Source organism: Sorex araneus, chromosome X, assembly GCF_027595985.1.
Source record: "Sorex araneus isolate mSorAra2 chromosome X, mSorAra2.pri, whole genome shotgun sequence".
NCBI classification, from domain to species: Eukaryota; Metazoa; Chordata; class Mammalia; order Eulipotyphla; family Soricidae; genus Sorex; species Sorex araneus.
The window spans coordinates 292,701,625-292,713,426 of NC_073313.1; the positions used below are offsets into that span (position 1 = coordinate 292,701,625).

General features: G+C 43.7%; 1 pseudogene; it reads right to left on the reverse strand.

Moving 5' to 3' along the window:
* LOC129399895 (ribosome biogenesis protein NSA2 homolog) overlaps positions 1-8,528 on the reverse strand; it is a 58,638-nt pseudogene extending 50,110 nt beyond the window's left edge.
* Between the last annotated feature and the right edge of the window lie 3,274 nt (positions 8,529-11,802).

An 11,802-nucleotide genomic window follows, 5' to 3' on the forward strand; every position in this document is an offset into this window, starting at 1 on the left:
AAACAAATGAATAATTTTGAGCTATTTTCCCATCTATCATGATGAGCATTGGACTTAACTGGGAAATCTATGACTCTAAGTTGCACTGTGTTTGAAGGTGAACTTTGTACCCTGTGGTTTTAATTCTGATCCTACCTCCACCTTATTTGTGCCTTTAGAGTATGTCTTTGAAAGGTTTTGGTCCCTAGCTCACTATACACAGGAGAAAGTCTGGATGAGTTCTAAGTCACTTCCAGCTCTGCTGTTTTATAATTCGAATAAACAAATCACCAAAAAATGGCATGAAAATATCCCAATCAAAGCAATCAAGAAAAATAACTGTGATTACTGTGATTCTATTTTATATGGTGCTCAAGATTCCCTTTGACTTTTGAGACTGAAATACTCCATATGTGTATTTCAGAAACTTTACTATACCCCTATAAACTTTTTAAAAAATTTATTTGGGGCCAGTATGAAATCCTGTGTCCTAAGAGCTGAGTCTCAAATTCTAAGTTGAAGAAGTTCTATTTAAAATGGTATGTTTTTCTTGCAGCCATTGTTAAGTGGTCAGATTTTATGATGTTTTAACATCCATTGCCATTCATTATCTAAACACTCTTCTATAATCCAGTGAGTGTGTGAGGTTAATAAGGAGAATGGAATTCATTCTGGGTTTGATTTCAGCTGCTGATTCTAGTGGAAGGCCTCTCCAAAAGCATTTCTTCTCAGCAAAGTTAATACAAAGAGTTTCGGAAAAGCTCAGATTGATTATGACCTTGAATTTCCCTGGGACTTAGGGGGAGAGGAGATAGTGTTCAGTGTCTTCATCCCCAAGTGTTAGGCAGGTATCATTTCACCTGAAGAGAAAAACTCTATTCATTTTCATTATACTTCTAAGTGATTTTTCACCATATTGCTTTCTTTCAAACAGAATTTCCCACCTATAATGTTCCTAATTCTTTAAGCATGTGTGTTCATGTTATGTTAAATCTATTCTTTTGATTTTATATTTGTTTACTCCAGGGAAAGAAAAGGGGGGTAAAGGGATTTGGAGAGCATTCACGGTGACCCTGCACAGGCCAATAGCATCTCAAGCAAACACTGCCTGTCTAAGCTGCTAAGGATTGCTGCCTTGCTTTGCCTATTTCACTTCCTGGGATGCCACTGGCTGAGTTTGGAAAAGCTGTTTCCACTCAGTCAAGTCATTCTCCATGGAACAAGCCCCTCTCTCTTCTACCCTCCTCTCACGACTACCACCACTCCCTCATAAGTACACACGAACACTTGTACTTGGACTAAATTCACCAAAACATATACTTCGAGTTTCGTTTACTGATTGCTTTGCTGCACTCCAAATAGCACGGTATTTTGTCCATGAAAGAATGTAAATCATGCCTTACGTGAGCTACAGTAGGATGTGATGTTTAGAGAAAGAAAAATATGCTTCCTTATAGAAGCACCAGTCACTAAACCATCTGGATTAAAGAGAAAAACTTCAGTCATTTGTCCTGATGTTTTGTCTACATAGTACCAAACATCTGGAACCAGGGTGACAGACTGAATTTCTCACTTCACATCCAGATGTTTTTGCATTATGCTGAAACAACTTAAAGGAGCAATAGTTTTAAGGACTGAAAGAGTAAAAGCATGAAAGATGTATATAAAAGATATAATTCATTATTTAACTTTTGCTATAAATACAAAAATTGAAATAGCAAGGTTTGGAGTCGGTCTATTAGTAAAACCAACTATTAAAAATACTCTGAATAAATCCCAAAATGATGCACTTTGCAACTCGACTATTGAAATTAAAATAATTATGGAGAAATATTCCCAGAAATAATCTGCCACTAAAAAATTTGATTAAGACTGTATCAATCAAATTTTAATTGATTGAGATTGATTTTAACGGTTGAGATGCTCAGATTCTGCAAATTCAGGCTAACTTGGACCACGGAAAGATAAGAAATCATTCTTAAAAATAGTTGCTTAAATGGCATTTCATTCATTTATTCCTTGCACACAAATGAGAACACAGAAGCAATAGTTATTGAGGTTCTAAGCAGGTTTCCAATGAGACTTTCAGACCTCTTAAGAATGCATTTTTGAGAAGTGCTTTTAATGATTCAAAATGAAAAATAAAGTGCATTCAATGGCTGAGCCTTGAACGTTTGTATCTAGAACACAGACAGAAATGAACGTTTAATCATTTGCAACTGAGAATTTTATTTTTAATGTTTTTAAATTGTGTTATGTGCAGTTTCAAGAAATGTATTTTTCCTTTTTCTCACATTAACTGGAATTGCTCTAACACTTGTTCAGAAGATATGGGCAGAACAAATTTCTATGTTAGAGGACGTCATTTAGTCTGACTCTGAGCTGCCAACAGACTTTGTGAGTGTTTCTCTGCCATGAAAATTCTAATATTTTTTTCCATTATTTCCACAAAGGCATACAGAATGTGTACATGACACATGGCTGTATTGTCGAGCTGAATTGGAAGGTGCCGCGTTTTTTGCTGACTCAGCACATGGTTTCTCTTTCCCAGATTGCTAAAACAACTTTCCTCTGGGGGTACTGGCTTCACGGAAGGTAAAACGGAATCGAAAAACAGAGGGCTCTTATTTTCACCCTTAATTACGCCAAGTCCAAAGGCAAGTGCGGAATCAGACCGAACTTATTCAGGTTTAGGGACTGAAAAAAAGATCTTTATTTGCCTCTCTCCCAGTGCAGCGGCAGTGCCAGTCGCGCCCGGTAGGAACGGGGCTTATTTTCCACTCCAGACCTCGCGCTTTCAGTGGCGACTCGGGCGCAGGTTGCCAGCTCCTTTTTGAGTGCTTTGTGTTAAGCGAGGTAGGTCTCGGTTCTTGAGGGCTGGCACGAGTGAACGTGTTTTTTTCTTCCTTTGCGATGAGGAGCTTGCATATCCCAGACCTTGCATACGCGCTCGTGGTCCCTGCCTTACCCTCGGGTCCACTTTTAACATGTTCGTTTTTAATTTTGGCGTGATTCAGAGCTGCAGCCTGTGCGTGCACGCGAGCCACAATGGGCATCCTAGGCGGCACGCCCAGAACGGTTTCAGGTTCGGTTCTGGTTCCTTTCACCTGGTGCGTGGGACTCGCAGAGCTCCAGGCCACCTCCCCGAACTGGATCCGGGAGAAAGTCCCCCAAACCCCACCCTGACCTCCCCTGCCTTTGGCCTCCCCCATGACCGGCTCGCTAATCAATGCAAATGTCCTAGCCCGCCAGGCCCGCAATTGGCATTCCAGAGAGCGCGGACCACCAGCCGAGCTTTAAATAAGTGCAGATGTGACTGACAGGAGACGCGGTGAGGTCGGCCTCTCGGCTACTCTCCACCTTCGGACTCCAGCCGGTGCGTGCAGGGCGCCCTAGGCGGCGGCTGCGGGGAGCAAGTCCGGGCGGAACGGGACACGCGTGGCACCGACGTCCTCGGCCCCGGAGCTCTCTCCTCCGAGTGGCTGCAAGAATCGCCCACCCTCGCGGGGCGCCTGGCCGTCCAAAGGTCCTGAGAGCCGGGTCTTCCAGGGGGCCCGGGAATGCCAGAGAGCTTGGATGGGTTCCCCGGCTTCCCGCCACCGTCCCCCGCGCTCGCGCAAACACTTTCCCGAGCGCGCCCCGCAGCCCGGTGCAGAGCCCCGAGCGCAGCTCTGAGACAAAAGGGCCAAGTGGAAGATGCTGTAGGGCCGCGCTGTGCGGTGGTCGAGGTCAACCCCGGGTCAGTCCCAAGCTGAGGTGCAAGCTGAGCATCCCCGGGACGAGAAACTCGGGACTGGGCTGCAGGGGGAGCCCCCAGGGGCGCAGAGCAGCCGGGTCGCAAAGAGTTGAAGGAACCGCCACTCCCGGGCCCCGGGCTTCGAGTCTGCTGGCTGCGGGGGAGGGGGGGGGCGGGGGTGACCACGGGGGTGGGGGGAGGGTGGCGGGTACCGATCCGGAAAAAAGGCAGATTTGCGCGTTCTTGGTGTTCTGTCTGCATGAATTCGAATATTGTGTCGGGATATTCACAGCCATCCTCCCCAACTCCCAACGTCTGGGAGACTCCACGAGTCGCGTCAGATCCCGGGACCCTCGGTTTGTACGACCACCCTCAGCTACGGTCACGCCCGACCTAGGCCCCATCTGGGTCACGGCAGTACCGCCCCCTTACCCCCCCCCCCCCCGTACCATCCACCCAGTCCCGCTCGCCTCCTCGCGTGCCACTCCCCTGCAAAGGAAGGTGGCGGCCGGCCCGGAGGTGGGGGGACCTCATCACTCGCTCCCCAGGGTCCCTCGGATCCCTTGTATTCCCGCCGCGCTGCTTCCCGGCCTTCTCCCCGGCGCTGCCCGCGGGCTCCCCATCCGCCTCCCGCGTATCGGAGACAGCCCCTCCTGCGCCCCCTCTCTTCCCAGCCCCGGCGCCTCTGGATACCCCCTTCCCGGCGGGGCTGAGCCCCCTGCACCCCCACCGTCCCCTCGGTCTGCCGGCGCTGCGCGAGGGCGCACTGGCGCGACGCGCCCGCACCGGGGGACACCCTGGCTCCGAGGGCCGCGGGTGCCCGGCAAGCGCCGCTGCGGGCCCGGCTCGCGGCCGCTCGCAGCCGGGCTGGACCAGGCTCCGCGCCGCCGTCTGCGCGCCGCGCCCGCTGCAGCCCGCGGTGGGCACCTGCGTTCTTGCCTCCTCCTCCTCGTAGAACTGGCACGAACTTTACAGCGGGAACGGGCATGGAAAAGAGGAAGGGGGCAACGAGGTGGGCGCCGCGCCGCACCGCGCGCTCCAGCTGGCTCCTAGCCGGGGAGGGAGACGGTGATCAACAGTTTCCGTCCGAAAACTACCCAGACCCCTAATTTCCTTTCGTGGATCTTCCTGAAATGTCGATTGTCAGCAGAGAACAAAAACTTGAATTTATTATAGATTCGAGTTGGAAACAGCGCAAGAGAGGCAAACCGGGAAATAATAATGCTGGGTGTCAGGACTGCTTTACTATTCTCACCAGTTCGAATGGTTGTTTTTTTTTTTTTCTATTTTTTTTTCAAGCGCGAAATTCAACTAAACAACCACAGCAAAAAATCCCAGCTAATACTATTAATTTCCTGGTGTAGAAACTTAGTGATACTGTCTCAAGCAGTATTCACAAGATTTCCGATGGTGTGACACAAACAACAGAACTGGCCAGGCTAATAAAACTGCATCTTCCGTAAATGCCTTAATTCAGATGCCGCTGGTTTACGGGGTAAATGTAAATCATCCCAGAGGCTGAGCTTAGCTGTCCTTTCACGAATAATATCTCGAGTTCTATTTATTCCTTTTTCCGGTCTGAAGAAGACAAAGTACAATGTCAGTATTTTGTTCGTGGAGGGGATAAATGGGCCTCCCCGCTGCAGAGATGCAGACTCGAGAGCTGAGATCCGCGTTCAGCTCAGGAGCGTTTGGAGATGGTGCAGGTGCGGGCTGACTTCAATTACTTGCTTTTGTGTTTTCCTGAAAGGTCAAATGTAGAATCTGGTTTTAGGGAAGGCAGAGAGAATAAGATTTCCTGACATGAGTTAAAATACCCAACTGCCCAACTTCAGATGGAAGCGATAACAAAAACCTGATATACAAAGCTGATGACTCCTGAAAAGATTGAACCCACCAGTGTGCGTGAAATCAGTCAAACAGCAGCTAATATTTGCAATTAACCGAATGACTGTACAATTTTGGGAATTTTTACAAGTTAGTAATTAGTAAAGATTATTAAACTCTCAATTGGTAAATTAGGGAGCAAGACTTTAACTTGCAGGAATATTTAATAGCTTAGGAATTATAGTGTGGCTTAAAAGGAGTGTAGGAATTTCACAGTTAAATTTTCTGTTTGTTAATACTAACAGAATTATGCAAAAAATTTTTAAAATAATTTTTGAATTAAAAGCTAAATTTAGGAATTAGAGCAGTCCTAATATATTGGAAAGAAGGAAATTGAGGGTATGTTTTTTGAATAATTTTTATGTAAAATAACTAGTGGCTTTTAAAAATATTTATTTTTAATAAGCATATGTATAATGGTCTACGTTAGGGTTTTTTATCTTATATAACTAGAATTCCTTGCATACCAACATAAGAAACTAACAGCAATGTTGGCCATATTCCCTAAGTAACAGTAATTTAAATGCTTTAAATATAATTGACCTCGTTAAGTGGAATCATAGGACATAAAAGCTACTGGGGAAACCCTTTATGTACAATTATGCAGATCAGTAGTAGTTTTTTTAAGTCACTAATAATAGACATATACATTTTCTGGGTTGAAGTAGAGTCATAAATCTATCCTGTATAATTTTCTAGTCATCTTTTAATATGAGATAAATTATAGCATATAAACATCATAGGGATCTGTTTCATTATAAGGAAATATTTTTCCTCCCTGTCAGAGATACTCATGAGGGCAAATTTTTATTTTATATTTGAAAGTCGTTAAGTTTGATGATTGGGTGATTAATTTTAAACCATTTCTCAGAACAGTTTTCAGACAAATGTTTTACTTTTGGAGAACTGTATTTAAAACTACAAATTTTGTAGCATTAAGAAATTCAATTTTTGTAACTAAGAATCTTTACATAAGACGGGAAATATGTAAGAACAAATTAAAGATTGAGGTCCCATGGAGGAAAAACTTTTAAAATTATGCTCGGTGGAAAAATGATCTTTTACCAGCAATTGCAATCTTCCTCTCTTAAGTTCTACCCTTTGTCATGGCAAAGCCCACACAGGATTCATTGACCAAATTCACACAAAGTGCAGCTGTGTGTATGTGGTGCATATATAATGTGTGTGATTGTGTGTGTGTTTGTGTGTGTTTGTATGTTTGTGTGTGTACGTGTGTGTGTGCATGCACATTTCAATCTCCATTTGTCTTTTCAGGCCAAAAAAAGAAAGGAAAAATGAAAATCTTGAAGTGCTCTGACACACATAAGGACTTATGGTTTATTAATCAGAGAATTTAGCTTATCCCTTCTGCTATTCATCTGAAATTAATTAAGTGTGTAGAATTACAAGGTGGGTGTATCTGAGACAGCAGACCCTGCTCGGACTAATCAAAAGGGCACATGTTGAATGAGCACGATTTAGTGAAGGTTAATCCAGTGAAGATGATACCTCCCGGGTCTTAATTACTCTAGGTGATAGATTGTGAAATGGGAAAATAGGAAGGAAGGGAAATTCTGTCCTACTGAATACCAGGATTTTTCTAATTTAATTTAGCTCTCTGTTTTCACAAAAGCAAACAGTTTCCATTTAGAGAGTAGGACCACACTCTCTGGGTTCTTGTTTAGGTGAGTAATGGGGGGGCGAGGGGAATGCATGTGTATTCTTAAGAAAAACAGATAGAAAACAAAGGAGGTTTCAAAAGTCTTGGTGATCATGTGCCTTTTATTACAGACATAGCACTCCAGAATTTTATCACAGCTCACAGATTGTGATTTCTGCTGAGGGGTCAGTTCCTCTTTTTAACTGCTGAGTGTTGAAAGTGGTTAATGTGACATAGTAGCATATTGGGGGAGAATTCCATGCATATAAAATGGAATTGATGAGAGCACTGAACATGGTCTATTGAAAACAATGTCATATAAAATACCGATAAATACACAACTGTCGTGGATGAATTATACAGAGCCTCTGGCAAAAGAAGCAGATGCAAGAGATTTTTTTTTTTATGGTTCCATTTCTAGAAAGGTCAGTGGGCTTTCTAGAAATGGGCTTTCTAGACTCTGATGATACAAGTCAGGATAAGGGAGGAGGAGAGCAGAACAGAACAAGAGAAACTTCTGGAGGACTGAGAGTATCTGAGGCTCAGGCAAGGGGCTGGTTACACAGGAGTGTGCATGGCAAGAAAATGCTTTGAGCATAGCAATTTGTGTACTTAGAATCTGTGCATTTTTCTGCACATACATTCGATCCCAATAAAAATTTTTCATTTTATTTACAAAATGAAAATGTAGAAGAAAAATATACTAAGGAAACGGGATCATGTAACAATACATTTATAAAAGGTGAAGGGATGGGATCTGCAGGTGAGGATATAATTCCAAAGGAAAAGAAATGCATTAAAATAGCCAGAAAATATTATTAACAAGATCTAGTTGGGTTTAGTTGCTCTCCTCATAAATATGAAGATATAATAACCCTTATTTTATCAACAAACCCTTAGCTTCCATATCCAGACCTGCTAAATGATCTGAGTCTTTCTTATTTTTTATGTCAAAGTAAAGCTCTTATTAAGGTGTTTAAAAATCATATTTTTGTCACTGTCTAAGATATAGTGTTCTCTCCTGAAAAGGCTCCTTTTCTCCTTGTGCATGCATTAAATGATCATCAGATGATTTTCTTGTTTTCAGTTTGGTGATGTATTTTTGGCTCAAGACCGGGTTTCTGTTTCTGATTTATTAGCATTTGATCCTCTAGTTTCCTGCCATTGATCAAGACTAATACTTTGCCCAACTGATGAGTTTTATATGAAAACTGATATTTCAAGAAGACAAAAGGTTGAACCCATTTTTAATACTTACCCCTTCATCTTTCTCAGAGTTCAGCGTGCCTGGGGTAGTCCAGAAATAAAGCCCAACTATATTTATTATTCGCTATATCTCCCTGTTATAAAACTTTTTAGAGGCAAAACACATATTTATCAACAGATGAGGTGTTTGTCCAATGTCATCTCCATCCTGTCAACTGTATATACATTTACACCCTCTCACCAAAACATGCCTTCACCCCACTGCTGACCGGCGTCTGCCTTTCAATCCCAGTGAAGTCACGGTGAATAAGGTCAACTCCTGAGAAACATCTGTAGTTGATCAGTTTGCACAAAACAGAGCCCTTCTAAAAGCTGGACTTCCCGAGAGTCTGCCACGACAATAGTTGATTCACCACTGCCTGCCTCATGCAAGAAACCTTTGTCCCCCTCTGAGACTGTACAATACAGAGACGAAATTCTGCTCCATAATCCCAGGGACACTTGCCATTCCATGTGTTCCAAACTGGCCTTCGCTTGGGGGAGAAATTCTCTTCTTCAACCAAGAAAATGTGGTTTAGTTGTGGCTAAAGCTAGGATGATTTGTGGTCCTTTATCCAAAAAGAGCAACAAATGGGATTTGATCAAAAAATTATTGCCATGTCAACAGAAGCAAATCTTCTAGATCCTGTGTTCCCAGGTGTACCAAAATGGAGGCTTTGTCTTAGCATGTGTGTGTGTGTGTGTGTGTGTGTACACGCACGCGCACGTGCGTACATGTGTGTATGTTATTTACCTTTCTCTCTCTTTTTCTTCCATCCCCAGCCTTATTCTCGGCATTTCTCAACAACATGTTATTTCAAGAGAAAATCTCAATGACAACTCCAGAGTTTTTTTCTTTAAAGCAAAAAAAAAAAAATTGTAAGATATTCTACTACCCCCCCCCCGAGGGTATTTTGAAAGGCAGAAATATATTCAACTTCACTAGAACGAGAATTTAAATGACAAAGTAATATTGATGAAAAGGCTAGAAGTGTAAACTTTACAATTAAATGTTTTAACCTGAAAATGGCATTAAGTGCTGTTAACATCAGCATTTCACATCATGAATTTTCAACTCTATCCCCCGACCCAGTTAAGTTCTTACAAAATTTGTTTACCACATTAAAAAAAAATATGAGTCTGATTGATCTTCATGGATCTTCATGTAAAAAGAGGGTGGAAACAGACTGTTTCATTGGTACTATTTCTCAATGAGAGATCCACGGTCTGCACCTCCATGGGGAGCTGTTGGTTCCCCTATAAGTCATGACATGTAATGTAAAGCACAGGAAAAGCAAATGAACAAGAAGTCTGTGTTAAATAGTGTTAAGTAGCCACTAGGTTGCAGATGATCCTTTCCACCAATCACACCAGCATGTCCACACAGGCTGTGGGTTCAAGGCTGACAGCTTGCTTTGTCATCCCTTCTCCATTTCCATACTTTCCCTTCACCCCATCATCCATGGACCTGAATTATGATCCTGGCACTTCTGAAACCCAGGAAAAGTCATTGAACTTGAACTTCAGGATTCTTGCCTATAATTAAAAGACTAAGACATGAGACAGGTCGTTTAACGAGCCCATGTATGCAAAGTATTTAAAGCTCTGTTGGCCCATCCACTATGCTTTCAGCTGTTAGATCTGACTGGGATTCGAACTCCTGCTGTTTCTATCCCTCCAGCACCACCAGTTCCATTGTGTTCAATCTACTGATCCAGTTCAGATGAAAAGGAATTGCTTTGAAATCCTTGAGTAAGCTGCTTTTTAAATGCTTTCAAGTCGACAGACTTCCCCAAGTACAACCTCACTCAACAGGGATGGAAATTTTGGGTGATTCACCTCTCCATGTCCTGCCCTCAGTGCCAATAACACTGTACAAATAAACGAACTGCTTTTTCCACCACAAAAGGATTAACGCTTAAAGGTCTTGCAATGGGTGTAGAAATCCTTCTTGGCCAACTTTTGGCCCTGAATGTTAACATTCCAGAAACCTGACCTTCTTGCATAGTTCTGAGGAGCTTTATGTGAGCAACTCAAATCCTTTTTCTCACCTCAGTCTTGTCCCACCTGTTTTCTTACTCATTTCTGCTTCTGAATTTCCTGATGGTCAAGAGACTTGGTCACTTTTTCTTTCCCCAGGAGAACCATATCCCAATCCACATCTGGTGCAAGAACTTCTGGGTCTGCTCTGGCTCTTCAAGACCCTTGAAGTGCATCTGCTCCCTGGCGGCTGGTTGCTACCCCGGCAGCTCCCCTTCCAGGAAGTCGTTCCTATAGTACTCTCTCTGCAGCCTTAATTAACCTTCTTGGAGTGAAACTGCTTTTTGTTTTTAGGAATGTGAGCACTAGCTCTCCTGAGATAATTTCTTCCAAACACAGACTTTCCCCTTTTGTTATACCCCCCCATGGATAGAGCTCCATCTCCCTTTTCTTTCTTGAGAAGCATGGGACTCCTTCTGTCCCTAAGTGAAAGGGCAGGAGCTGCAGGGGTGGAGGGAGGAGAGACCTTGCCTCCCTTCCTTCATCCCGTCTTCCTGCTTTGGCTGATCCAGTAAGACAGTTCTAGCCGCTGCCATGACTTCCTTCAGAAGTACTTTGGGGAGATCTGCTTGGCCTCACCCTCCTGCCCACTGGCACCACCCAAAGTGAACAGTACATTCCAGCTGAGCGTGTCAATGCTGACCCCTTGGTTTGTGTGGTGCCCTCCAGATGTTCTCAAGCAAGGGCTGTGCTTGATTTCTCTACACAACCTGACATGTAATTGCCATTGGATTATATGCCTCCTTTATTCCAACTAATTTAAAGTCTAAAGATGATCTGGGAATTCTCTGTGCTGGGACGAAGAGTACGAAGGGAAAATGTCTGTCTTGGGAAGATGTTCCCAAGATGGAAAATAAATGCACGGGAAAGGAATAAATAGCAGCACAAGACCCTCGAGGCTCCAGGGACTGTGGTGACTGACCTGGCAAACAACAGTTTCCCATAGGAACTCAAGGGGTTCTTAGAGGGTGGAAAGAAGAATTTACAATGATTTCTATGTAGTTTGGTGGCTGGAGCAATAGCACAGTGGGTAGGGCATTTGCCTTGCACACCGCCAACCCCCAGGTTCGGTTCCTCCGCCCCTCTCAGAGAGCCCGGCAAGCTACCAAGGGAATCCCACCCGCATGGCAGAGCCTGGAAAGCTACCTCTGGTGTATTCGACATGCCAAAAACAGTAACAACAAGTCTCACAATGGAGACATTACTGGTGCCGCTCGAGCAAATCAATGAGCAAGGGGATGACAGTGTTACAGTG